Here is a 25,212-nt window from a genome sequence, read left to right as displayed (position 1 = left end):
AATATGAATTGAATATATTATCGAAAACAGTGATAGAGAATCATAAAACGTTTCGAACAAACGCGCACCTTGCCGATCTATATGCATCATTCTTTTGTTTATAAAACGACACAAAATTATGCAATGAACAAGACAATTCCTTTAAATATGTGTGCATATACATTTCATACCATATATAAATCATTGTCATTAATATTATCAGTTTTGCATATAAGGTTGAATTATATCACCGTTCATTAACCTGTTCATATGAAATTGCAATATTAGTCCAAATAAATTGAATATTGTACATCATAGGAACTAAAGTAGATGCAGTTATGGCTACGTTTGATCTTCTAACATTTGTGTAAAGGTTTCGAATATGGTGTATTGCACTAAATATGTCAATTTCTTATGTAAATATGATTCAAACAATCAAAAACTTTCAAAGAATATAACACCGTAAACCCTATATGCACGTATGATATGATATTGAACAAGGCTAAATGTAGATACTGGAGTCAGTTTCATGAAAAGGTATCTGAACTAATACGCAAAATATACACCATAATACTGACAGTGTAATCGGAAGGATATGGCGATTGTGTTTACTCTTGTTCAACCGACCTTCACCTCAAAGAAATTGCCTAATATGTAGAACAATGTTGACGTATGACATCACTACCGCTGACCGATTTCTTACAAAATGGCGGCTTTGCTGACAAGGGTACACAGGATTTTGCGAGGACCCTTCCATTGATTCAGGGATCGTTTGTACATAAATATGACATGTAAGTAATCAGAATGATTCTGACTATCTGTGTATTGTTATATGTTTTTATCGCTTTCACTATAAGTAAGAGAAAAGGCCAGAAATGCAGATAATTACCGCTGTCGCTTTCGCGATTTGGCGCCAGTCATGGCGCCACGCTTGCACGGAAACTTTGACAATTTCTTATGAACTATCAAATCATTGCATTGTATCTATTTATAATTTCCTATTTCTTGCTACGATATTCTTTCCATGCATATTCCAAAGGTATTGAGCCATTGCAAGCAATGAATAGACGGATGAATGTTGAAAAATTTCAGAAAATGCTACGCAGTGTAAAAATCGAATTTGTCTTTGTTTACATTTCAGACTAACGCAGTCTTTCAAGCACAGCGCCGCTTTTTCACACCCAATATGTTTCGTCTCATTTTATCTAGACAGTTATCATTGGTGACACATATCAGTTGCAATTTGATTCTAAAATGTATGGGAATTCAGTGATGCATGTTTCAAGCTGAATATGAAATATACGCTATGTAATAGGCGCCTCAATACCGGCCTTCGCGAAACGTGATTTTGTAAACACTATCCAATATGGCGGAAAGCGCTCGGTGTTCGTGTAAGTGCATTTTCGAAAACATCCCAACCGATTCTAGGTTCATCGGCAACGCTTTCAGAATTATAATTAGCGATTTCATGTAAACTGATATCAGTGATCATAAATATGTTATTTTTGAAATTCAATACTCCCAATAATTATCCGATTTTCACATTTCAAAACATACAGCAAATAACGCTGTGAATCGCGATTTCGTACTGTGTCAAAAATGGCGACATTTTCGATGAAGCCAATTTTGAAAGGTCATTTTCAGCACTTGAGCTTTGTCTAAAATACTAGTGGGTGTTACCAAGAAACAGGAAATTTCCCGCAGAATTCGAAACTGTGAAGTGTATTTGTGTGCGTGGGATATTTTGATTTTTATTGGACTTCAAATTGAGGGTTGAAGGGGAAGGACATATATGTCCCTGTGGCATCCAGGGGGTTAATCAATAAACATTAAGTTGTTTATTTGATTTGAGAATTGTATACTCATAATGGATATGGCTGAAGGCATGTTGGTCTCCATGGCTGAGTTAATCTTTTAGATTGTAAATGTGTCTGTATTTGAAGTTGATTGTGGGGTGAAATTAATACCAGTCCCAATCATTTTAAACCTGATTTGACCAAACGTTTGAATAGTATCAGCAAACTTTAGGCTGAGGAAGGTTGCTGGGGATATATTTCTTGCAGCACTTGTATTTTGTTTGTTTGCTGGTTGTCAGAAACAATACAATGAGTTGTTGCCTGTATGAAAGAGGAAATATTTGGTAATTGTTAAGTGAAGGTGTGGTTGAGGTAGGAAAATCTATGAATATGTTCAAATTCATCAATAGTAATGTCAGATCTGTCCACTTGTTCAGGGGCTGTGGGGGTAGCCTTGTGGTTAAAGCATTCGCTCATCACGTCGAAGACACGGGTTCGATTCCCCACATGGGTGTAATGTGTGAAACCTATTTCTGGTGTCCCCCGCCGTGATATTGCTGGTATGTTGCTAAAGCTGCATAAAACTAAACTCACTCACTCACTCCCCTTGTTGAAACGTACACAGTTCCACCAACTGTCCATCTCTGCATATTTGGGTAGCCTAGTGGTTAAAGCGTTTGCTCGTCGCGCCAAAGGCCCGGGTTTGATTCCCCACATGGGTACAATTTGTGAAGCTCATTTCGGGTTTCCCCTGCCGTGATATTGCTGGAATATTGCTACAAACGGCATAAAACCATACTGTCAATCAGTGCATATGTGTTGCTGTGTGTTAGTGTACAGTGAAACTCAGGACAGTATCTAATGATGTACAGTCGAGCACCGTTGTCTCAATATTCATGGGACCAAGAAAAAATATCAAAACATCTGACTGGGGCATATCATCACATGTCACTATGAAAGAAACAAAGCGCTTTTCAGTATGTTAATCCGTTATTTGTAGTGTTTGGTTGTAACAGTGAGTACTTCCTTATTAATTCCTTCTTAATTAATCCTCATTAATAATAAACAAGTGACACCTTCAACTCAATTAGCCATAATTAGTTTACACTACCGCATGGTGTGGAAACAACCTTAGTTCAGAGGGATACTTGCCCATGAAAGGTAGGTGAATATCGAGTTTCTTTGCAAATATCGAGTGTAAATGGGTAATTTGGCTTGTTGGGACCATGAAATTATATCGAGATATCCAAAATATCGAGACATCCGTATCGAGTTGAATAATGATAAATTATGGAGGATTTTGCCGGACCGAGATGTTATATCGAGACAACCGAGATATCGAGTTATCAGAGTTTGACACAACGGTGCTCAACTGTAGTTTGTAGTGCTTCTGCCTGAAGGATTGAAAGTAGGTGGTTGAACCCTGGCCAGATGATACCAAGAGCTGTTCAAAGATGTTGCGTGCTGGTATCTTGTCTTGGATTTTAATGGGTCAAGATATCCCGGAGTCAGTATAAAGTGTAGGGGGTCTGTGTTAATCTGCAGCATGGTGTCTCGCTTTGGTCAGGACCAGTACAATACTGTCACATGCACTCACACGCAGACGTATGCACGCATGGAATGCCTGTCACATTTATGTCACATATCGCACATACAATTGCTATAATCTTGAACATGATTTCATCCCCTCAGGCCCCCCAAAAAGAAAAAATGTTGTGGTTCCGATTAGACCTCTGAAATTTAGGGTAGGTAGGTAGGATTATTTACATTTTTTTTACTTTTGTTTTAGAAGTTAAGTACAAATTAATAATACATTTATCAATGTGTAATTGTTTATTCAATCAAGCTTGCCGCCATCATGTTTACTTTCTGTATCAGAATGACCAATGTCCGTCGGTGCCGGGGGGAAAAACAATGGTATCTGAAAGCTTATTTATGCCGCCTAAAAAAGATAGGGTCGGCACCAGAATTCAAGGGTCGGTCAGGTAATCGGAACCACGACTTCTTTTTTTAGGCCTCACCCCTCTTTCTCCTTTTCAAGGTGATGACTTAATCTAGCTTCATAACCCAGTTAGAGCTGCAAGCTATTGTACCATATTGTAGTCTGAATCCTCTGCCTTGACTGCGTGCATACCTCCTTCTATCAGTTGTTGATGGGAATGAGTGCAGCTACGACATCCTACCCCCCTATAACACAGAGATACCACTCCCTTATATCATGTTTTTTCGTTTAGAGGTGCCTGTAGCAATTAACAATCCAATTGTATACTATTACTGTGAAGGCAACTGTAGTTACCCACAGCAGTAGAGAGACAGTGTGTGAGGGTAACCCTGGTGGTGTTGGGTGCTGACAGTATAAATATACACTCTGGCACTAGGCTACCACCGTTCCAGCTGTAGGTACACAGTGTCTGATCTAGCCGTCTTCCTCCAGACAGGTGCTTGGTATAAACAGAATACACAAACAGGTTGTCTTGTAGTTGCTTATCTAGGTCTCCTGTTACTGGCATGGGTAGATGCTAAATGTACTGCGTTACAGGGTAGACATTGGCTATTACTAAATCTGTTGCATTATATCTCAAAAATGTATTTAATACCTGGTCCCACACATGACCCAATTGCATTCTGACATGTAGTTGTAGAATATGCCACAGGGGAAGGTACAGTTTTTGTTGTTGTTTTTTTTTATTTGGGGTGAGGGTTGCACACTCATTTTCACCCGTTTTCAATGGTCATTTAATAACTTTCAGGACAAAAGGGTGGGTGCGCACCCCTGCACACCCCTTCCTGATCCGCCTATGGGCCATGTGGCCAAAGTACTGAGTAAATTCCTCAAATTATCTTGAATTATCATTTGCTGTGAGGGTAGTTGTTACTGGTTTGGCAGGAAGACACTTGCTGGACTCCATGGTTTTTCCTGGACTACTGTGTACCAGGTAGATACTGCCAATAGTGATAAAGCTTGTCACTAGACTGCATGGTAGACACATTCAACAGTGACAAGACTTGTTCCTGGGCTATAGGTAGGCCCTGGCTGCAGTGACAAGGCTAGTCTGTCTCACAATCCCTGAACCATGTTTTGCCTACAGCCTCACCCTTCCTGCAGGGCTAAAGCCCTAAATGAAGCAAGTCTAGATTTCACTAGGTTCTCTGGTCTCCCTTGGGCTCCTCTTCAATTTAAATGGGTTTATTTGTTACAATCAAAATGATATATTCAGAAACTAAGCGATAGTGTATGCGTTAGTCTTTGACAAGGCTTGTTCCTGAACTGTAGGGCAGACACATGTATATACATCTGCTGTGTTGAAACTTCTTCCCTTCCAGTTAAATACTTGTTTTGTTTGATTGTTACCTGAAGGCATACAATCACAGTCTCAAATCTTGCTGATAGGAAAACCTAGTAAGTTATTTGTATGTCACCAGAAAAAAACACCTGAAATGAGATTAGTCTGATAGAAAATAGTATTCAGTAATTACAAACAGACAGTCAGTGTTTGTTTCCCAGGCCCTTTAGGTTACAGACTGTGCCCTAGTCAAGATGTATGCCATGATAAAACCCTATAATCAGGTGTTACGATTAGCACCATGATAATGTTCTTATGAACCTACTTATGCTCTAGTTGCAGTGGGAAGGATTTACTTCCTCGTAATGTCTTGTTACTGGTTTGCTAGGAGTGAAAACATGGGTATATTACACAATCTCTTTAGTTGCAGCCCTTTGTTTGACTGTTGTGTTGCAGAGTTTTAACATGCTGAAATGCAGTTGAGTTTCCGTAATGCTAATGCCTGTGTTGATATCTCAATTACGTTTATGAATAGGATATTTTTCTGTAACCGCTATCGCTATCGCTGTAATGCTATAGCTGAAAGTTGATAAGGTGTATATTTCTAACTGAAGCTTGGGGTCACGTTGTACATGCTGCGAGGTCTAAAAATATAATTATGTGCATGATTTAGTTGGTTCCTGTTTGTGTTATGGTTTGCCCACTTAAGCAGGCCTATGATAACACAGGTGATTTATCATTCAATAATTGTTTAAAAACACTGGATTCCGTCTCAGTATTCATCCCGTTTAATAACTAACTTGATTTATAAGGGAAAACATGAAACATTTTGATCGCCTGGAATTTGGTCTGTTATACAGACCCTGAAGCAAATATATCCAAGAAAGCCCACACAAGTCTAGAAAATGTGGCAAGTCCAGATTTCCGCAGCTGAAATGAAGAAAGTCTCAGGGCTCCTTTTCATTCTAATATATTTTTTTTAACTATGAGCTCTTGTTTGTGTAAAATATGTTCATTTCAGAGACTAGTTGTTCGTCTACCTGGAATAGAGATGCATATATACTTATATGACTAGACTTTCTCTGTGATGACCAGGAGGTCCAGTCATGTCTGTCTTGCTGCTAGACTGGGCAGCAAACTTAATGATGTTATTATTTAGCTCAGTCTCTGGGTGGGATTGCATATTAGCACTGCAGATTGTATACCAACTATCATGTTTGAGAAAACAGTATATTATGCAAATTTGCATGATTTAAGAAATGATAGCATTTGGAAAATGAACTCAAGGTTGACATCACTTGAAAGTCTAAAGTTGTTTATGATAGTTTCCAAGTCTGGTTTAGGAATATTTTACTTTTTGAATAATAAAGGTGTTGGGTTGTTGTTGTTTTTTGTTATATTTTACAGTAATAACTGTTTTGGCTGTAAAATATTTTCATTTGAGAGACTATATGTTGGTAAGTGTTTTGTTTTTGTATAAGTGTTTTGAAAAGGCTTTCTGGAAGCTGTTTTTCACAAATTGAACATGAATAAGCCTTTTGATTAAGCTAATTTGTTCAAGAGAAGTAGGCAGGACATGTATATGGTGAAGAAATCTTCTTGGGGTCACACTCTTACACATAATTCAATTTACTTTTGAATTTTTTGAATTTTTTGAATTTTTTTTTAAAAAGCCGTTTCGCTGCTCATATTGACCATTCTTATGTACTTGAACATGCCAGAATTCCAAAACATGAAAGTGTAAGACAGAAAAATGGTAGTTGTCAACAATTTGAACATGTCTGATAATTTTCATACCAGTGCTTTAAAGATTTCAGTAAATTGAGAATCTGACATTTCCAGGGGGGCAAAACATGGCCGTTATCATACCTCAGCCTTCATAGGGCTTGGGTGGATGTTTTAGAAATGTCAAAACCTTGTGCTGTGAGTTTGAATAATGCAAGTGATCAAATAACAGGTTATTTGTGAACTGTGTTTTGAAAGTTGAACTCCGGTAAAAGCGTGACGACACTTGACACATAGGATATTTTCTCTTGGGAGTTTGTATTACATATACCATAGGCAGTGGAAGTGTTTCATCGCTTGTCTTTAGCATATATCATAGGCAGTGGAGATGTTTCAGGATTTCTATATTACACATGTCATATGATCGGTAAAAAGTGAGAGAGGGAGAGTACATTTACGCCACAGTCAGCAATGTTCCAGCTATATGGTGGCGGTCTGTAAATGTAATCGAGTCTGGACCAGACAATCCAGTGATCAACAGCATATGCATCGATCTACGCAATTGGGATACGATGACATGTGTCAACCAAGTCAGAGAGCCTGACCACCCGATCCCCTAAGTCGCCTCTTACAGCAAGCACCAGTGTTACTGAAGACCAATTCTAACCCGGATCTTCACGGGTCGATAGGTGAAAATATTTCACTTGCATATTTCATATACCATAGGCACTCTGGATGTTTCATAATTTGTGTCTTACACGAACAGAAAGGGCAGTTGATATATCATTTATATATTACACATACCACAAGCTGGGAATTTGTTTTTATATTGCCATGAGATATAGGAGTGTTTTGACAGTTGTATATGACATTTGCCTTGAGCTAGCTATAGGGATATTTTGACACTTGGGTTACAAATGCTTTAAGCTAAAGGAATATATAGTCACTTGGGACAGGATGTTACATGCACCACAACCAGTGGAGATAGTTACAGCATTTACTGACAAATGCACTGGAGTGACATAGCAGTAGGTACAGGAAGTGTTTACATTGAGGCATGACATGTAGTTCAACATTGGTTGACATTTCCCCATGTGAGTTGTCTGATGTCCCCATAACATGCCACTGTCTGCAAACATGGAGGATATTCCTACCAGAAATAGACAGTCAGTCCTTCATGAACAGATCAGTTACACAGCTCGTAATAAAAAGTAGGCATTTAGCAAAAAGTGATATTTCCACAAGGTATTTGTGAATGTATTATGAAGAGTAAGGCATTGTATGAAGAGCATGGATTTGTTGGAAGTCGTTTAGAGGGTGTTACGGTGTTTATCCCATGTGACACTGCTTTTGTTGTGTCAATGAACTGTCTGGATGGCTGGAATAAGCCGGTTTGGGAAAGTAGGATTTAGTTGGTAAATAGGTCACGGCTGGCTTTGAACATGCCTGAAAATAGTTTGTTTGCTAATGAGGGATGCAGAGCATCTGTCATTTGCCAGACAGTTTGCAGATGGATGGACAAAGGGAAAAGATTTATGGATGAATAAAATAGTTGTGGAGCCTGTTATAGCATTGAATGAATTTTGTTTCTATTTGTAGTGATTTACAAGTAACGTTAGAATGTTATTATATAAAATATATAATAATTGCTATGTGTACTCTTTTTTTCTAGTACTCTTATTGTCTGTTGTTTTGTAGCTTTACACAATGTTAAAGATGGGTTTTATTTGAAATTCACTACCTTACCATTTCTGAATTTTGTCAGTCAGTTTCAGCTCAACCATTCATATACCTGACGTCTCTAAATATTCTAGTCTGTCATACAAACCCTGAACCAAATCTATCAAATGCAAGTCTAGAATAAATAGCAGGTCTAGATTACCATAGTTACAGGGAAAATGAAGAAATCTCTGGGCTCTTTTTTTTATTATATTTTATGTATATCATTTAGAAACTGGTTTATTTCTGTAAAATATGTTCATTTCAGAGACTAGATGTTAGTCTATAAATATGCCTATCAATTTCATTTCACCTGTTTGGATCCTTGACATATCTACCTGTTGCTAGTCTGTTTTACTGCAACCTTTTGAATCCTTGACATTTCAACTGTTTGAATACTTGGCTGAGTGAGATCACTGTTTTCCCCCAAAGAGGTTGACAGTTCTCTTGTTTTTGCTGACCACTTTTGAAGCATTTGGCACAGTGAAATAATCTTGGTATGATTTGATAATACTTACCCTGTCTCACAGTCCCTGAACCACATTATTTTGCCTATTGCCAAGCCTCCCCTACAATGCTTAAGCCCTAAATGAAGCAAGTCTAGATTTCTTCCTGAATCTCCCAACTCACTGTGGCTCCTTTTCAATTTAAATGGGTTTATTTGTTACTATCAAAATTATATATATTCAGGGACTAAGGGTTAGTCTAGATAATACTATGTGTGGCCTACAAGAAGTTTTGAATTAATATATACTACTCACACTTTGCTAAGGATCACAAAAATTCCCAATTTTACTTAAACATAGATTTATGATTTGAGATTGTAAATTGTATCCATTTAAAACTGGATAAATAATAATATAGTCACCCTTCTTTAGGCAAACAGCCACTTTAATCTAACCTTATGCACTTGATACATGAGTAAGGGCGGTGGGGTAGCCGAGTGGTTAAAGCGTTGGCTCGTCACGCCAAAGGCCTGGGTTCGATTCCCCACATGGGCACAATGTGTTAAGCCCATTTCTGGTGTCCCCCGCTGTGATATTGCTGTAATATTGCTAAAAGCGGCGTAAAACTAAACTCAGTCAGTCAGTCAGTGATACATGAGTAACCCATAAAAATGGTTTTCATGGCACCAATCAACCATTTTGCAAATCATGGAATGAGTCATTGACAAGTACACAACACCTGTCAATAGCAAGTATGGGAACCACAAGATGCAGTGAAATACTGAAATCTAGGATCCATGCTTACAATAAGTTTAGATATTTAAACCAAATTAGACCCCACATCATAGTTTTCTGTTGAATCAATGATTTGATCCTTAGCAAAGTGTAAATAGTATAGATCTGATTCTATCCCAATGAAAGCCAAGCGGCAAATAATGGTGCCATCAGACTGGTTTATATTTTTAGAACTGAAATCCCTGTGTGTGATTTCACTTACATTTTACATTAGTATTTTCGAATACATTCCCAGCATCACAGCCAACAGAATGTCATGCTGTTAGGTCACTCAAGCATCCAAGGTCAGCACTCAAAATATCACAATATGTTTTACTAGACACAAGGACCGACAGCTCTTGAACTGTTAAGTCCTACATATATATTAGTGAGTTACGTTTTACGCCACACTCCGCAATATTCCAGCTATATGGCTGCAGTCTGTAAATAAACATGTCTGGACCAGACAATCCAGTGATCAACAGCATGAACATCTATCTACACTTTTGGGAACCGTTGACATGTGTCAACCAAGTCAGCGAGCCTGACCACCCAATCCCATTAGTCGCCTCTTACGACAAGCATAGGTTACTGAAGACAAATTCTAACCCGCATTTTCACGGAGAAGTTTGTGTATTATGGTGGTAAATATATGAAGTTCAGTGGTTTTAAAACATGTGTCAACCAAGTCAGTGAGCAAGTCCTGTGTAAACTCTATAACAGAAAGGCTGAATACATTGCCTTTAAGTATGATACATTTGGCACGGGTACAGTAATTTTCTGAGTTGTGTCCTCGGGCATCAGATTCCTATGGTCATAGGTTTGAATGCCATATTTGTCCTGGCCATGATTTTTTATTGGTCAGTACCATACTCTTCCTGCGGGTTTTACAAGAGTGATAAACACCATCATTTCTGGCTTTCCTTCCTAGTGAAGCTGACACAACATGATGTAACTGATATACTGCTCGATTGAAACACCACTAAACCCAGCTCTTTCACTTGGACACTTAAACACACCCTACAATGCTAAAGCCCTAAATGAAGCAAGTCTAGATTTCCTCCTGAATCTCCCAACTTACTGGGGCTCCTTTTCAATTTCCTGCCATATAGCTGGGATGTTGCTGAGTGCGGCGTAAAACTAAACCCACTCCTTTTCAATTTAAATGGGTATATTTGTTACTATCAAAATTATATATATTCAGGGACTAAGGGTTAGTCTAGATAATACTATGTGTGGCCTACAAGAAGTTTTGAATTAATATATACTACTCACACTTTGCTAAGGATCACAAAAGTTACCAATTTTACTTAAACATTGATTTATGATTTGAAATTGTATCCATTTAAAACAGGATAAATAATGATATGGTAACACATCTTTAGGAAAACAGCCACTTTAATCTAACCTTATGCACTAGATGCATGAGTAACCCATAAAAATGGTTTTCATGGCACCAATCAACCATTTTGCAAATCATGGAACGAGTCATAGACAAATACACAACACCTGTCAATAGCAGGTATGGGATCCACAAGATGCAGTGACATACTGAAATCTAGGATCCATGCTTACAATAAGTTTAGATATTTAAACCAAATTAGACCCCATATCATAGTTTTCTGTTGAATCAATGATTTGATCCTTAGCAAAGTGTAAATAGTATAGATCTGATTCTATCCAAATGAAAGCCAAGCGGCAAATAATGGTGCCATCAGACTGGTGTATATTTTTTGAACTGAAATCCCTGTGTGTGATTTCACTTACATTTTACATTAGTATTTTTGAATACATTCCCAGCATCACAGCCAACAGAATGCTGATAGGTCACTTAAGCATACAAGGTCAGCACTCAAAAGTATCACAATATGTTTTACTAGACACAAGGACCGACAGCTCTTGAACTGTTAAGTCCTACATATATATTAGTGAGTTTAGTTTTACGCCACACTCCGCAATATTCCAGCTATATGGCAGCGGTCTATAAATAAACATGTCTGGACCAGACAATCCAGTGATCAACAGCATGAACATCTATCTACACTTTTGGGAACCGTTGACATGTGTCAACCAAGTCAGCGAGCCTGACCACCCAATCCCATTAGTCGCCTCTTACGACAAGCATGGGTTACTGAAGACCAATTCTAACCCGCATCTTCACGGAGAAGTTTGTGTATTATGGTGGTAAATATATGAAGTTCAGTGGTTTTAAAACATGTGTCAACCAAGTCAGTGAGCAAGTCCTGTGTAAACTCTATAACAGAAAGGCTGAATACATTGCCTTTAAGTATGATACATTTGGCACGGTACAGTAATTTTCTGAGTTGTGTCCTCGGGCATCAGATTCCTATGGTCATAGGTTTGAATGCCATATTTGTCCTGGCCATGATTTTTTATTGGTCAGTACCATACTCTTCCTGCGGGTTTTACAAGAGTGATAACCACCATCACTTCCGGCTTTCCTTCCTAGTGAAGCTGACACAACATGATGTAACTGATACACTGTTTGATTAAAGCACCACTAAACCCAGCTCTTTCGCTTGGACACTTAAACACACTCAGCAAAATATATTGCATCTCTGAGGGTTTAATAAATCGGTATGATTTCACTAAGAAATTTGGGTCAACTTGACACTCAGTAGTTATAATTGGGTAGTCTGTCGCAGTCATTGAACCACATTATTTTCCCTACTGCCTTGCCCTCCCTGCAATGCTAAAGCCCTCAATGAAGTCTAAATTTCCCCCGGTTCAGTATATATGGGTTATTTGTTACTATCAATATTATATATATTCAGGAACTAAGCGTTAGTGTAGCAATTGGGTCACCATGACCATTTACAGGATTGGAGAATTGACACATGGCTTCTGTCTTGAAAACTTGCCTTATACAACGATTCTTTCATCTGTAAAGGACTACCAGAAATTTCAAATCTGAAATAAAAATACTATTGAATGTTATACTTTGCCGAGAATAAGGTCATGGTAATCATTGTCTGACCCGAATATTTCACAGATTTGAAATTACAGCACCATTTGGTCTCATTGTCCATGCAACAACAGCACTCTCATCTTCTTTGAAGCGACCTATTTCGCCATGTTGGGTCCATGGCTGACCATTGTCCATGTAGTAGGATGCCTAATTAGACATATTGATTAGAAAGGCTTGTCAGAAATAGACATGTTTGGGTGACCTGCTCAAGGCAGTGAGGCTGTCATCAACTGTTGAAAGATGGGAGGGAAGGGAGATGCTGTACACCATGTGTGAGTCACCTGTGCTGTTAATCTCCAGCAACCAGTTTTTGATTGTGTTGGGAATTGGTTCAAATCTCATAATTGATGATTGGTTCATTACAACCAATCATCAAAAATAATTTGTTAGCGTCATCTATCAAATGTTCCTGTTATCTTTGTTAATGGACAAAGGTTTTTTGGGTTTTTTTTTCGCAAATTGCACAAAATGTATTTGCAAATTTCGCATCTTTAAAGGATTACTAGTATGTTAGGAACATAAATTTCCTGGAGTCTTTAAGATAAATTCAATCATGACTTGGAATGAGCTCATAGTGCTTATGAAATATATATTTAATGACACAGACAAAACCAACCTTGTGAAAAATATTGTTAATGCAAACAAGTGTTCTAAAATTGTTTGTTTTCGACTGTGAGAAAACATGATCAATTGCTTGGTCGTTTAGTCACTGCGACAGCCTTCGATTATTTCAATTAATCAGACCACCACTAGTTATTGACAATATGTTTTTTGCCCCAATGAAGGATGTTTATTGAATGTAACTCACAGAAAGTGTATTTTTTTCATTAGTTATGCTTCTTGTAATCAGTGTTGCATTAGACAATCCAGTGATTGACATCATGAGCAAATATTTATTATATCATTACAGGTTTTGTTGTTAAACATTTTGTTTGGACATTTCTATCAGTTTTGTGCATGGGATTTATGAATGTGAAAGCCATCCTAACATTGGCATTCAAACATTATGGCGGTACTGGTGAATGTTATCACTATGTTAGACTAGTAGATGTTCTCTGTTCATGTAGTGTGGTAGGGTAGCCTAGTGGTTCAGCGTTGGCTCGTCACGCCAAAGACCCGGGTTCGATTCCCCACATGGGTACAGTGTGTGAAGCCCATTTCTGGTGTCCCGCGCCGTGATATTGCTGGAAAATTGCGGCGTAAAAAAAGCGGCGTAAAGCCATGCTCGCTCGCTCGTTCGCTCGCTCACTCACTCACTCACTCACTGTTCATGTGTGTCCCTGATTGTGATTGTTTGATATTCATTGAAGTATGTCGTTGACATTGATGTCAATTAGGCCACACAAAATAAATTTTCTTGAATCTCATCAATTTTAAAAAAAAAAAGAATGGGTAGGTGGGGCAGATTTATTTTTAATATGGTTTTTTTTCTGATTTTCTATACAATATTCCTCGAAAACTTGGAATGCCAGAAGCTGAGACGGATTTTGGAAGTCTGCTGGCTTTGCACAAGCAAATTTACCAATGCAAAAAATGAAATGAAAATTTTAGGGGCGGTGGTAATGAGAAACAAGAAAAAATATTTTTCTGTGGCCTTAGTGTTCACAAGCATTTTGTAATCTTCCAATATTGCTATAAAAAGTTCAACATTGCAGTATATTGCATACATCGTGTAGATTTTCTTTGCTGATTAAGTTAACTGGAACCTGAAACCAGGAAAGTTTTCCCCAAACCATGCTGAAAATGATAAGCGATGCTCTTGATGGGCACATTTGGAGGTAAAATTCTCATATACACATCAATATCTCCCCACAGAAATAGAGCCCAAACTTACTATCATGTAGCCAGATATTTTGGCAAGGGTAACACACAGCACCAAGCGAATGTGATTCATCCCTCCCTTGTGTTGCCAGCATGAATCTACATGCACAGATAGGTCAGAGTTGAAGCTGTAAGATAGGAAGCGTAATGCCTGGGGAGTATTAGAAGGATGGAATGGTCATAAGGCTTTGTTTCATGTGATGAAGTGAGATGAAGTCTGTAAGAAGCTCTTTGGGGGGATGTCTCAGCAATCTATCTAGGATTCTAAGTGGCTGTGGCAAGCAGTTCGGAAAATGATGAATTTTGTTCAACACAGGATTTTTTTATAATCTTATTTTGTTAAATTATTAGGAACTGGGAAATATTTTTAAAAAGTTTTACTGTCATTTGTAGCAAACTTTGGGCTTCATAAAAGGTTAACAAATCTGTGTGTCTGTTTGGACTTACGATATTGATTGGTTACTGTTAGCTTTTACAAAAATGACAACTAAGTTAATGTTCTTTTCAAAATGTTGTGATTTGTTTTGGAAATTGTAAAGTTTTAAATATTTTCTCTGCTGATTGAAATAAGCAATAAAGAACCAAACTAGTCCATTCCCTCAATCACCAGCTGCATTTAAAACTGAGTGAATGATTTCTTCAACCTTTTCACTCCAGAATGGTTAATACGAACAGGCACGTGTCTTCCTCGCAATGAGACAATTCTAGTCTGCTAATTGTTCAATGCTGCACTCATAGCGTCTGATAGCCGCTGGTGACTGATATGAACCAAGATCCCCACAGAGGTTTCATGTTTGAATACAGGATGTTTGACTCAACGAAAGATAAGATAAAGATATGCTGAATTCAGTCACGATAAACATAACTATCAATTTAATTGCAGTGCAATGATGCAGTTTGGATACAAACTTTGATGTCATTTACCGAATAGGTCGAAGTTTGTAAGCCATTGAGTGCAGCATCATATTGCATCATATCATGTGGGATGCAGGTCAGGGAAGTACTGCGGGAATGTTTAGTTTATTGGCTTCACTGAGCAGCAAATGTGAGGGATTGAACAAATGCCGAGTCGTAACTATTCCAGGATTCCTGGCTTGTTGCCCTTCCCGCTGTCTGCTGCTACTACTTGCTGAAACTAATCATCTAGAATTATTCTGCCTATCGTCAAGTGATTAATTGACTTTCTCCTCATAAAGGGCATGATGGCAAAGTCGTTTAAGGCACTACAATTTGCTGTTCAGAGTTGCCTCCCTTTGGGACTTCAGAACCACGAGATTGTGAGTTCGGAATCCCAGTTTGGTTTGATAATGTTTGTTGGCACCACCAAACCTGTGTCCATGTGTTTTGCCAAGGTGGTAAATGTCTTAAGACCGGCATGACACCTATGGCTTCAAATTGACACACTCAAGTACAGCTGAAATGCTGGTCAACATTGCATCACACACTCTCACTCACATACTCTCACACACTCACTCACTCACTTAATCACACATTCGATCAAATTTACACTGGTCCTGAGGTCGCTGGTTATTAAAAATTCATCATGTTATTTTGGACCAGTGAAGTACAGACAGGACCACTAATTATTGACCACTCACTGGTCCTGTGGTCTAGTGAGACATTCTGAAAGGTTGCCGCCATATAGCTGGAATATTGCTGAGTGCAGCGTAAAACTAAACTCACTCACTCACTTTCCCTGTTACACACTATGACATGTCCAAATGTTCTAAGCAAGATAAACACATTCGCATCAAAATACATTACATTAAATGACTCATTTCAAAACAGTATTAAACCCAATTTACTCACTAACTGAAATGGATTTAAAACAAGGCAACCCAGCAGGGCTTGACCCTCAGCAGGAGACCGACTCTTAACTTCTTACCCTCGGAATCTTGTTTGCTCTACACATTACATGAACATCACGGAAGCAGACATATTTTGGCAGCCTCCTACAGCCTGCTTAAACAAATAGCACAAGTTGCAATGGGGCATTATTTTACGTCTTTGATTGAATCTGCATATGTTAGGGTTATCTCAACAACATTTGAACAGTCAATGTTACGAGGCGAAACTCCCCGAGAGAGCGGGTGCAGCTTTGTATCCCTCCATCGTATACAGTTACCTACAGCAACTGACCATATGCATTGTGGGGAAAACATTCATTCCTCATGCTAAAAGGTCAAGTTTGATGCGACCCGTGAAGATCCAGGGTAGAATAGGTCTTCAGCAACCCATGCTTGCCACAAAAGGCGACTATGCTTGTCGTAAGAGTTGAGTTCAACGCCACACTCAGCAATATTCCAGCTATATGGCGGCGGTCTGTAAATAATCAAGTCTGGACCACACAATCCAGGGATCAACAGCATGAGCATCGATCTACGCAATTGGGATACAATGACATGTGTCAACCAAGTCAGCGAGCCTGACCACCCGATCCCATTAGTCGCCTCTTGCGACAAGCATGGGTTACTGAAGACAAATTCTAACCCGGATCTTCACGGGTAAAAGTTTGTGTATTATGGTGGTAAATATATGAAGTTCAATGGTTTAAAAAAAACCTAATATCCACTTGGTTTAAGAAACCATGAATCCATGGAGCAGACACATTTGCTTGGAGCAGTGTAGGGGGGTAATGTATTGAAGTAACAGATCTGGGTCCTGATCCACAAAGTGTTCATAACGTTTCCGCCAGTCGTAACTCTATAGTTTATCATGTATAAAAATGTAGCTACAAACGTGTTGTGGATCGGGTCCGATTTTAATGTTGTATCTGATTTCACCTAATATGCCCCCAAAAATTTAAAACTTAGGATAGGTAGGTAGGATTTTTATAAAAAATTACATTTTTTTAGAAGTAAAGTACAAGCTAGTAACACATTTATCAATGTATAATTGTTCATGCAGTCAACGTTTAGGCCATCATGTCGACTTTCTCTATCAGAATGACCGATGTCAGTCGGTGGGGGGAAAAAACAATGGTAAGCTTATTTCATTCATACCGCTTAAAAAAAATAGGGTCGGCACCAGAATTCTAGGGTCGGTCGGGTAATCGGAACCACAAAATAAATAATTTAGGCCTGATATTTGATTGACATTTAAACACTATGCGCATGGGTAACAGTAACTTATGTTAAGGGTAGCTAAATACCCACCCAAAATGTGACATAAATATGTTAAGATGTGTACCATATTGTATCTGGAACTCGATCACCCAGATTCAGGTTGTGCAGCTGGTAACATCTGCAGGGATTTATCTAGACTGACTCAGTGGGCGATTAATTTGGTCCAAGTCTGAGGCAATTGTCAGTACAAATTCCCATATGGGAATTAAAAAAGGTTGTGTTTTATGCCAGTATATTTATACTTAATGTAATGGCCATCAAGCTGATTTGTATTCCGCTATAAGCAAGACCAAGAAAAAGCTTCGTTTTACATTATTGTATCGAATGCTGTTTCAAAGCAATGTTGAAAGAAGTAGTTTATATATATATATTCCTGATTTAGAACAAAATAATTCTTCCCTGTTTGCCTGCCAAGGGCACTTTGCAGTGTATTAAATAAGGCTTGTCTGACCACCCGAAACAGGCTAGATTTTGGACGGAAGGTCTAAATTTACAGCTAGCCAGCCTGATGGTCTCGTAAAACAGTGAGATGTTATATACATCTGAGTAAATTCACCATATCTTGGTGTCTGGTCTGGTTAAATCCATTTTGGGCTGGTAACATTTTGAAGTTACCAACCCTGATGTCAGGGGTTTTGGCTTATTTCTTACACTGCACTTGGAAAACCTGGATAAACCCTGGTAAGTATCAGGTGTGCTTATTCCAGAGATGCCAACCCTTACGCTTTGGGTGTAATTATTACGATTTTGACCATTAAATTACGCCATTACACTTAATCTGCGAAAATTACGCTTTTCTACTCGTTTTGCGAAAATCAATAAAGTGGATAAAATTTCACAGGGAATGTTTCTCGTAACGCACTAGTGCAGGGGTTCAGAAATGGCCTTACACTGATAGGAATCGCTTACTCTTAGCATCGCGCTCATTCCAATTAAATTGTAAGGAATTAAAGTATTTTGTGTCACATGACCAACAATTTTCGGTGTATGGAAGTTCATAATGATTGGTCGCATGTATTTCTGTCTAGAATCTTTCCTATTCATGTGAATAAACCTTTTTTAAAAGTAATTTTCATAAAGTTATCACCTTTCACTAAGTAAGTGTTTTAAGTATTACACTTTTTAGGTCCAAATTACACTTTTTCACCTCCAGTATTACACTTAGGCCCAAAATAGGGTTGGCATCTCTGTTATTCCATTCAGTGGTTCTCTGTTGATAGATTTAAAGGTTTGGTCTAAGTGGATAACCCAATATGGCATACAAATCCAACGTCATAAATCGAACCTCAAGATGACAGTCACTGTAAAATCTGGTCCAGATTATATACAGTCCCATCATATAGCTGGAATATTGCTGAGTGCTGTGTTATAAACAAACAAACCACTATTGTAGCACACGTTTGTTTTGACTGGCCTGTACCCAATTTAGCGATGCAGTCTAACATTATCTGGGAGAATCTGTTAGGTACTTCAGACTGAAGAAATCTCCCTTTTATACTCTCCTGTCAGGCAAACAGTTACTGCACCTTGTGCATCAGACATTAAATCAATTAGGTCAGAAAGACTGAAGCATCTGTGCAACATAGTATATAGTTGGAAGGATGCATGGCCCTAATGTGATATGAGAAGTACTCATCCTATTGTTAGGGATGGGATTTTAGATGAATTCCTAGCTTGCCATTTACATCTTCCATAGAACCAAATAGCTTGATCATAGAAAATTTCCATATTAACCAGGCACTTATTCGTAGTCATTTATAAATAATATCTCATTCTTTCTCTGAATGATATGTGATTATTGCATGTGGTATACTGCATGTTATAGCCTGGGAAGTGACTAATCATGACAATGTACCAAGGATGGGTTAAACCATGGACGAGGTTACAGCCTGTTTTTGGCGATTGATGGGTAAAAAGTACAGTTTATGTCTCTAGTGTTTTTTCAACTTTCTTGGGTACAATGTGTGAAGCCCATTTCTGGTGTCCCCCTGCCGTGATATTGCTGGAATATTGCTAAAAGCGGCGTAATACCATACTCACTCACTTTTGCGACTTTTTCATTAAGATCAATTTAATTATCCGTCACAACTGATGACCAGAAAATGTGCCACTTTTGTTGTATCAATGTATATGCCTGAGAGCACACTTTGTGATGGTGATTGTTCTGATGTGTAGATTGGGGATTTATGAAAAGGTGTATTGTTTAACAATGTTTTTGCAATATCCCAGCTCTTTGATAGTGGTCTGTTACAAATGAAGTCTAGCTTGACTAGACAATCAAGTGATCGATATCGATCTCATTCGGATATGATGACATCCATCCAACAAGTCAGCAAGCCTGACCACTTCATCATATCATCTTCATCTTTATGACTTGCTGAAGATATTTTTACCTTGATCTTAAATGGTATTACGAAGTTATTCTGTGTCGGGATCATGGTGCTCTGATTAACCTACTGAACCCAAGGGATAAGTTGGCTCTGTCATGATACATCTGTTGCTAACTAGGACCTGACAGTTTGTATTGTGCTGAGACTTGTCAAGGATGATAAACACACTACTTGTATATGGTTCTAGATATGACATTGACCCGTAACTCACAGCTATTGTGCTGTCGTGACATCAGGTCTCAAGTACATGTTGGATGTGTAACACTTTTTAGCCCTTGATTCTCTGGCTTTCCCATATTTTTGTATCTTCTCTAAATCTGTGAAAATGAAGCTAAAGTATGTGTGTGGTCAAAACCATTGTTAGAACAGCACACAGGATTTACAACTTGTTTTGAATATGTCTGCCTTGACAAAAAATATTGAAATTTTTATTCCCCATGTCTTCGGACTGGTATTAATTTTCTGGTGTTGTTGATGTTACATGAGAATCTTTGTGTACTTTCAAGATGGAACCAAAATGCCCATCATGGTTTTTGGTTGTTTTTTTTCAAATAACTTCATCTGTGATTACTGGCCAAGAATCATGTAGGTTGGCTGTCACAGTTAGATGGAGGGGACACTTGTGACAATTAGAGATGGACATGTGAGGCATGTGAGACTCTCAAGTACATCAGCTGATCACATCCTCCCCATCTGGGCCTTGTGAGACATGTCACCCAGGTCAGAGGTCACTTCCTGTGTTTGTTGGTTGTGATGTCAGGCAGACATTCCTTCACACCCTGCCAGGAGCTTCTTACATCACACACTGTTACAGAGCTTGTGTGGTACTAAGGCCTCAGTAAACATAGTAACATAACATGTTTAGAACATGCTGTTTTCTGAAGTAATCATTAACAGGGATCTCTTTCAAGAAGAAACTGAAAGTTTATTTTGGGATTGAGACATGAGTTGTGAACATGAATTGTATTTTATTGTGTAAAATACCATTTCTGGTGTCCCCCGCCGTGATGTTGCTGGAATATTGCTAAAAGCGGCGTAAAACCAAACTCAGTCAGTCAGTGTAAAATACATTTGCTTATTGGCAATAATGGCATTGCTGTTCTACTTCTACATATTTCGTTTCATCAAGACTCCTAAATTTTATATATGTGTAAATATTAGGAAATGTTTCAAAGTTGTATTGCATCTTGCAAATCTTTTTTTTTAATACTTAGAAAGCCAAGATCCCTTTTCATGATGTCAGTCACTGAATTGTCTGGTCCAGAAGTTTTCATGTATCTGGAATATCAGTCTTGATTTGACTTGCAATTGTTATAAAAAAATGGATATCAGTAATTTGTTTCGTTTGTTTCATTATCACCCGCCAGGCGTTTAGCACGAAGCGGGAGATATAGTATTAGCCTCCGTCGGTCCGTACGTACGAATTGGAATATCTTAAGAACTGTTGATTGGATTCTTTTCATATTTGGTACCTAGGTTCATCACAGTAAAAGAAAGGTCCCAGTGAGGTTTGGTGACCTTGACCTTCATTTCAAGGTCACAAGGGGACTTTAACATTTTGCCCTTGTCAGCGAGATATCACAAGAACCGTTCACTGGATTTTCTTCATATTGAACACCAAGTTTTATCTAGGGAAGGCGCAGGGCCCAGTCGATTTTGGTGACCTTCACCTAAGTTTCAAGGTCATGGTGACACTCTGAAGATTTCAGCATCTTAAACTGCATGTTAAGATTGTCAGCGAGATATCTCAAGAACAGTTCACTGGATTTTCTTCATAGACTTTCAAGACTTCCCTTGAATGTTTTTCAATAAGCAATTTCTTTATTACTATTTTTGCATATTTCATACACTAAGACATTCATTTCAAGGTCAAAGTGAGTCTTGAAAATATTTGTGCGTTTGAACAACTACAGAGCAAGATATCAAGAGAGGTTGACTGGTCATGTTTTTGTTTACATATAATTTCATCTTAAATTACGACCTTCACTTTCATTACTTTTAAGTTTGATTTGATAATTTGCGGCGGGGGATTATGTCACCTTAGTGACAATGCTTGTTGTTTATTATCATGGGAATGAAACAATAAATCAGAACAGGATTCACTTGTTTGAAAGTGAAGTGTAAGAGTATTCCAGGAATAGATCTAAGTCAACGAAAGTTTGAAGTGCTGAAAGTTTGAAGTGCCACGTTTAGTTTAGTGTCATATGAAGGTCAGTCAGTTCTCCTACCCTCCACAGATCACTGTGTTCATGAAGGTCCTGCACGTGAATGGCCAGCCCCTGACACAGACATTAAACCCAACACCTTCACATCTCTGGGATTATCCAGTGTGAAGCCAGCCATCTGGCCCTTCTTAGCTACCCTCCCCCTCCCAGTCCATGCAGCCATCAGACTCCCATCCTCACTCCCTCCACCCCCCTGTGAGTCATGAGGACACCCCACATCTGTCAGCTTAAGATGTATCCCTGTTTATGTCTTCCAGTTTTCCGAAGTTGTTCTATGATGCATAGCCTTGCTCTAAGGCTGTCTGAATGCTAAGACTTGTCGTTTAAAGAGGAAAGTTTAGCATGCCAGTGTGTTATGTATTTTTATAGAATTTATCATTAAAATTATTAATTATTACCTTAGAGACTTGTGCAAGTCTAAATGATGCAGTGTATTGGCTGATATCACGTGACCTGCTCCTGGCTGTTATTTGTCAATATGAAATAGGGAAATATTATGTTTGCTATTTTTTACCATTCTACCCAAAAAATGTCTGAGAAATACATAAACGATAAACAAAAAAATATAAAAAAGGAAATTAAGGCATTATCAGTGAGTTATTTAGGAATCTTAATGCTATATGTAGTTTTTTTAGTCAGGGTTGTTTTAAACTGAATTAATAAAGGCTATGAATGCGTATATTACAAAACTTGACGAACATACAGATGTATGAGAGAAGAAACACACATATTTACAACAAATGAATTTGGTTTTGTTCTTCTGTTTTTGGTCATTATTAAATGGTTTATATTTTACATATGGATAAGGGGTGGTGGGGTAGCGTAGTGGTTGAAGCATTCGTTCATCACGCCAAAGACCCAGGTTCGAGTCCCCACATGGGTACAATGTGTGAAGCCCATTTCTGGTGTCCCCCACCGTGATATAGCTGGAATATTGCTAAAAGCGGCGTAAAACTAAACTCACTCACTCACAGATGGATAAAACAACATGGGCACTGTCTTAAAGGAGATTGCATTACATTTTTCTTTTACTTTCTCAGTAAGCACAATCTGTTTGACTTAGTGCCACTGATCAGTTTGACAGTTGTTTGAGCATATGCTTTCAGTTTAATTGCATCAGAACTTGTAATGGAATGTAAGAACCTTTAGAATAATGGCGTATGGAAAGGTACTCTAAAAAATATAATCAGACAAATAATATCTGTAATCTTGTCTTTTACAGTGTGTTTACGTAAACACTGGCATTTATTCTGAATCTCTGCATTGGGAACATGTTTGTGACACTTAGTTGTCTTCACATGGACATCAATTAGCAGTAAATACAGGGATGTTTTCTTCGGGTCAAATGACAAAGGGACATCTTTGTTTTTATCAGCATTATTTTATTTGGAGTTCCATTTATATTATCCCATGTTGGTTACAAATAATCAATAAGGAATCAGCTATAGACAGAGGCCCAGATAAGCTGCGTATCCGGGTAAAATACGCATAGAAAATTTCCAATTACGCATTGAAAAATAATTGTTGTGTACCAATCACGCATTTAAAATGTTAGATACGCAAACAGTTTAAAACAAATGCGTACGGAATATATTTATAAAAATCGCTTGCGTAATGAAAAAGACATCGATTGCTTTCAAGTTGTACTGTTAGTGTAGGACAAGTGTTCTGTCAGTATAGGATGAGTAATTTTTTATGAAATCATTTCCATTATATTTAAGTTGGTTTTGATTGGGTATGACATAAGGCAGAACATACCTGCTTAGTAAACTTACTCAATGACAAAATACTTAGGTGAGTAAAATGACTGAAATACGCACGTATTTGACAGCAGTGGGTAACGGAAAATGAAATACCCACTCAACATTCATAATACCCACTCCAAAAAAATACAGTGGGTACAGTACCCACGTGAGCTAAATCTTATCTGGAGCTCTTTATAGACTAATATAGGATCTGAAATACTAGCATCTTGCCACCCTCCTTGATCAGTACACTTGTGCTTGGTTTACCTACATTGGTCAGTTATTTGGTCTCATGGTGAGTTAGTTACTTATTATTTCAATTCACACACTTGTGAGAAACATTTTGCAACTCTGTGATGTATGATATTTATTTTTGTAAGATCTCACTGACGGCGAAAACAATCCCGAAAATACCACATATAGAAGATCATAAGATGATCTTGTATAATGAATGATGGTGTGTTACAGTGTGGATTAGAACGTACCAGTGGTGTGATCCCATGGGATTCTGGGTTAGACGGGGTGGTGGGGTTGTCTTGTGATTGAAGCGTTCGCTCGTCACACCAAAGACCTGGGTTTGATTCCCCACATAGGTACAATGTGTGAAGCCCACTTCTGGTGTCCCCCCTACTGTGATATTGCTGGAATATTGCTAAACGCTGTGTAAATCTAACTCACTCACATACTCTAGGTTAGAATTGCCCCCAAGCAACCTGTTCTGGTGAAGAGAAGCAACCATTAGTCCATGAGACATGCTGATTTGGTTGATTGCTTGTCATTGTACCGAAACAGCATGAATGGTTGCTCATGATATTGATCACTGGATTGTCTGGTGCAGTACTGTTTGGAATATATAGCTTGAGTGAGTGAGTTTGGTTTTACGCCGCTTTTAGCAATATCATGGTTGGGGACACCAGAAATAGGCTTCACACATTGTACCCATGTGGGGAATCGAACCCAGGTCTTTGGCGGGACAAGCAAACGCTTTAACCACTTGGCTACCCCACTACCCCCTACTTATATAGCTTGAATAGTGCTGAGTGTGGCCTCTAACAACAAACAAACATGTCAAGTGTTTATCAATATTTGGCTCCCCTAGATGCAAGTTAGTTTTAATCAGAAGCAGTTTCAAATAACGATGATATAACTTGCTTCCGGTGTATGATGTCATCTTTCATATCTGTTTATCTCTAA

At 38.3% G+C, this 25,212-nt stretch overlaps 1 protein-coding gene and 1 long non-coding RNA gene across 4 annotated transcripts in view; one reads left to right on the top strand and one right to left on the bottom strand.

The window, feature by feature from the left end:
* The window catches only part of LOC124291908 (ras association domain-containing protein 1-like), a 116,775-nt gene that overhangs the window by 10,629 nt on the left and 80,934 nt on the right, over nt 1-25,212 (top strand). The window lies entirely within an intron of this gene.
* On the bottom strand, nt 3,064-15,452 carry LOC124291910. The gene is made up of 3 exons (XR_006902313.1): nt 15,443-15,452; nt 14,915-14,930; nt 3,064-3,165 (listed from the first exon to the last, which is right to left on the bottom strand). It is a non-coding gene; the product is annotated as an uncharacterized LOC124291910 (long non-coding RNA).

Source organism: Haliotis rubra, unplaced genomic scaffold, assembly GCF_003918875.1.
Source record: "Haliotis rubra isolate DU_JTF1 unplaced genomic scaffold, ASM391887v1 Scf501, whole genome shotgun sequence".
NCBI lineage: Eukaryota > Metazoa > Mollusca > Gastropoda > Lepetellida > Haliotidae > Haliotis > Haliotis rubra.
The sequence above is the reverse complement of the archived record's forward strand: the minus strand, read 5'-3'. Positions and strand labels throughout refer to the sequence as shown.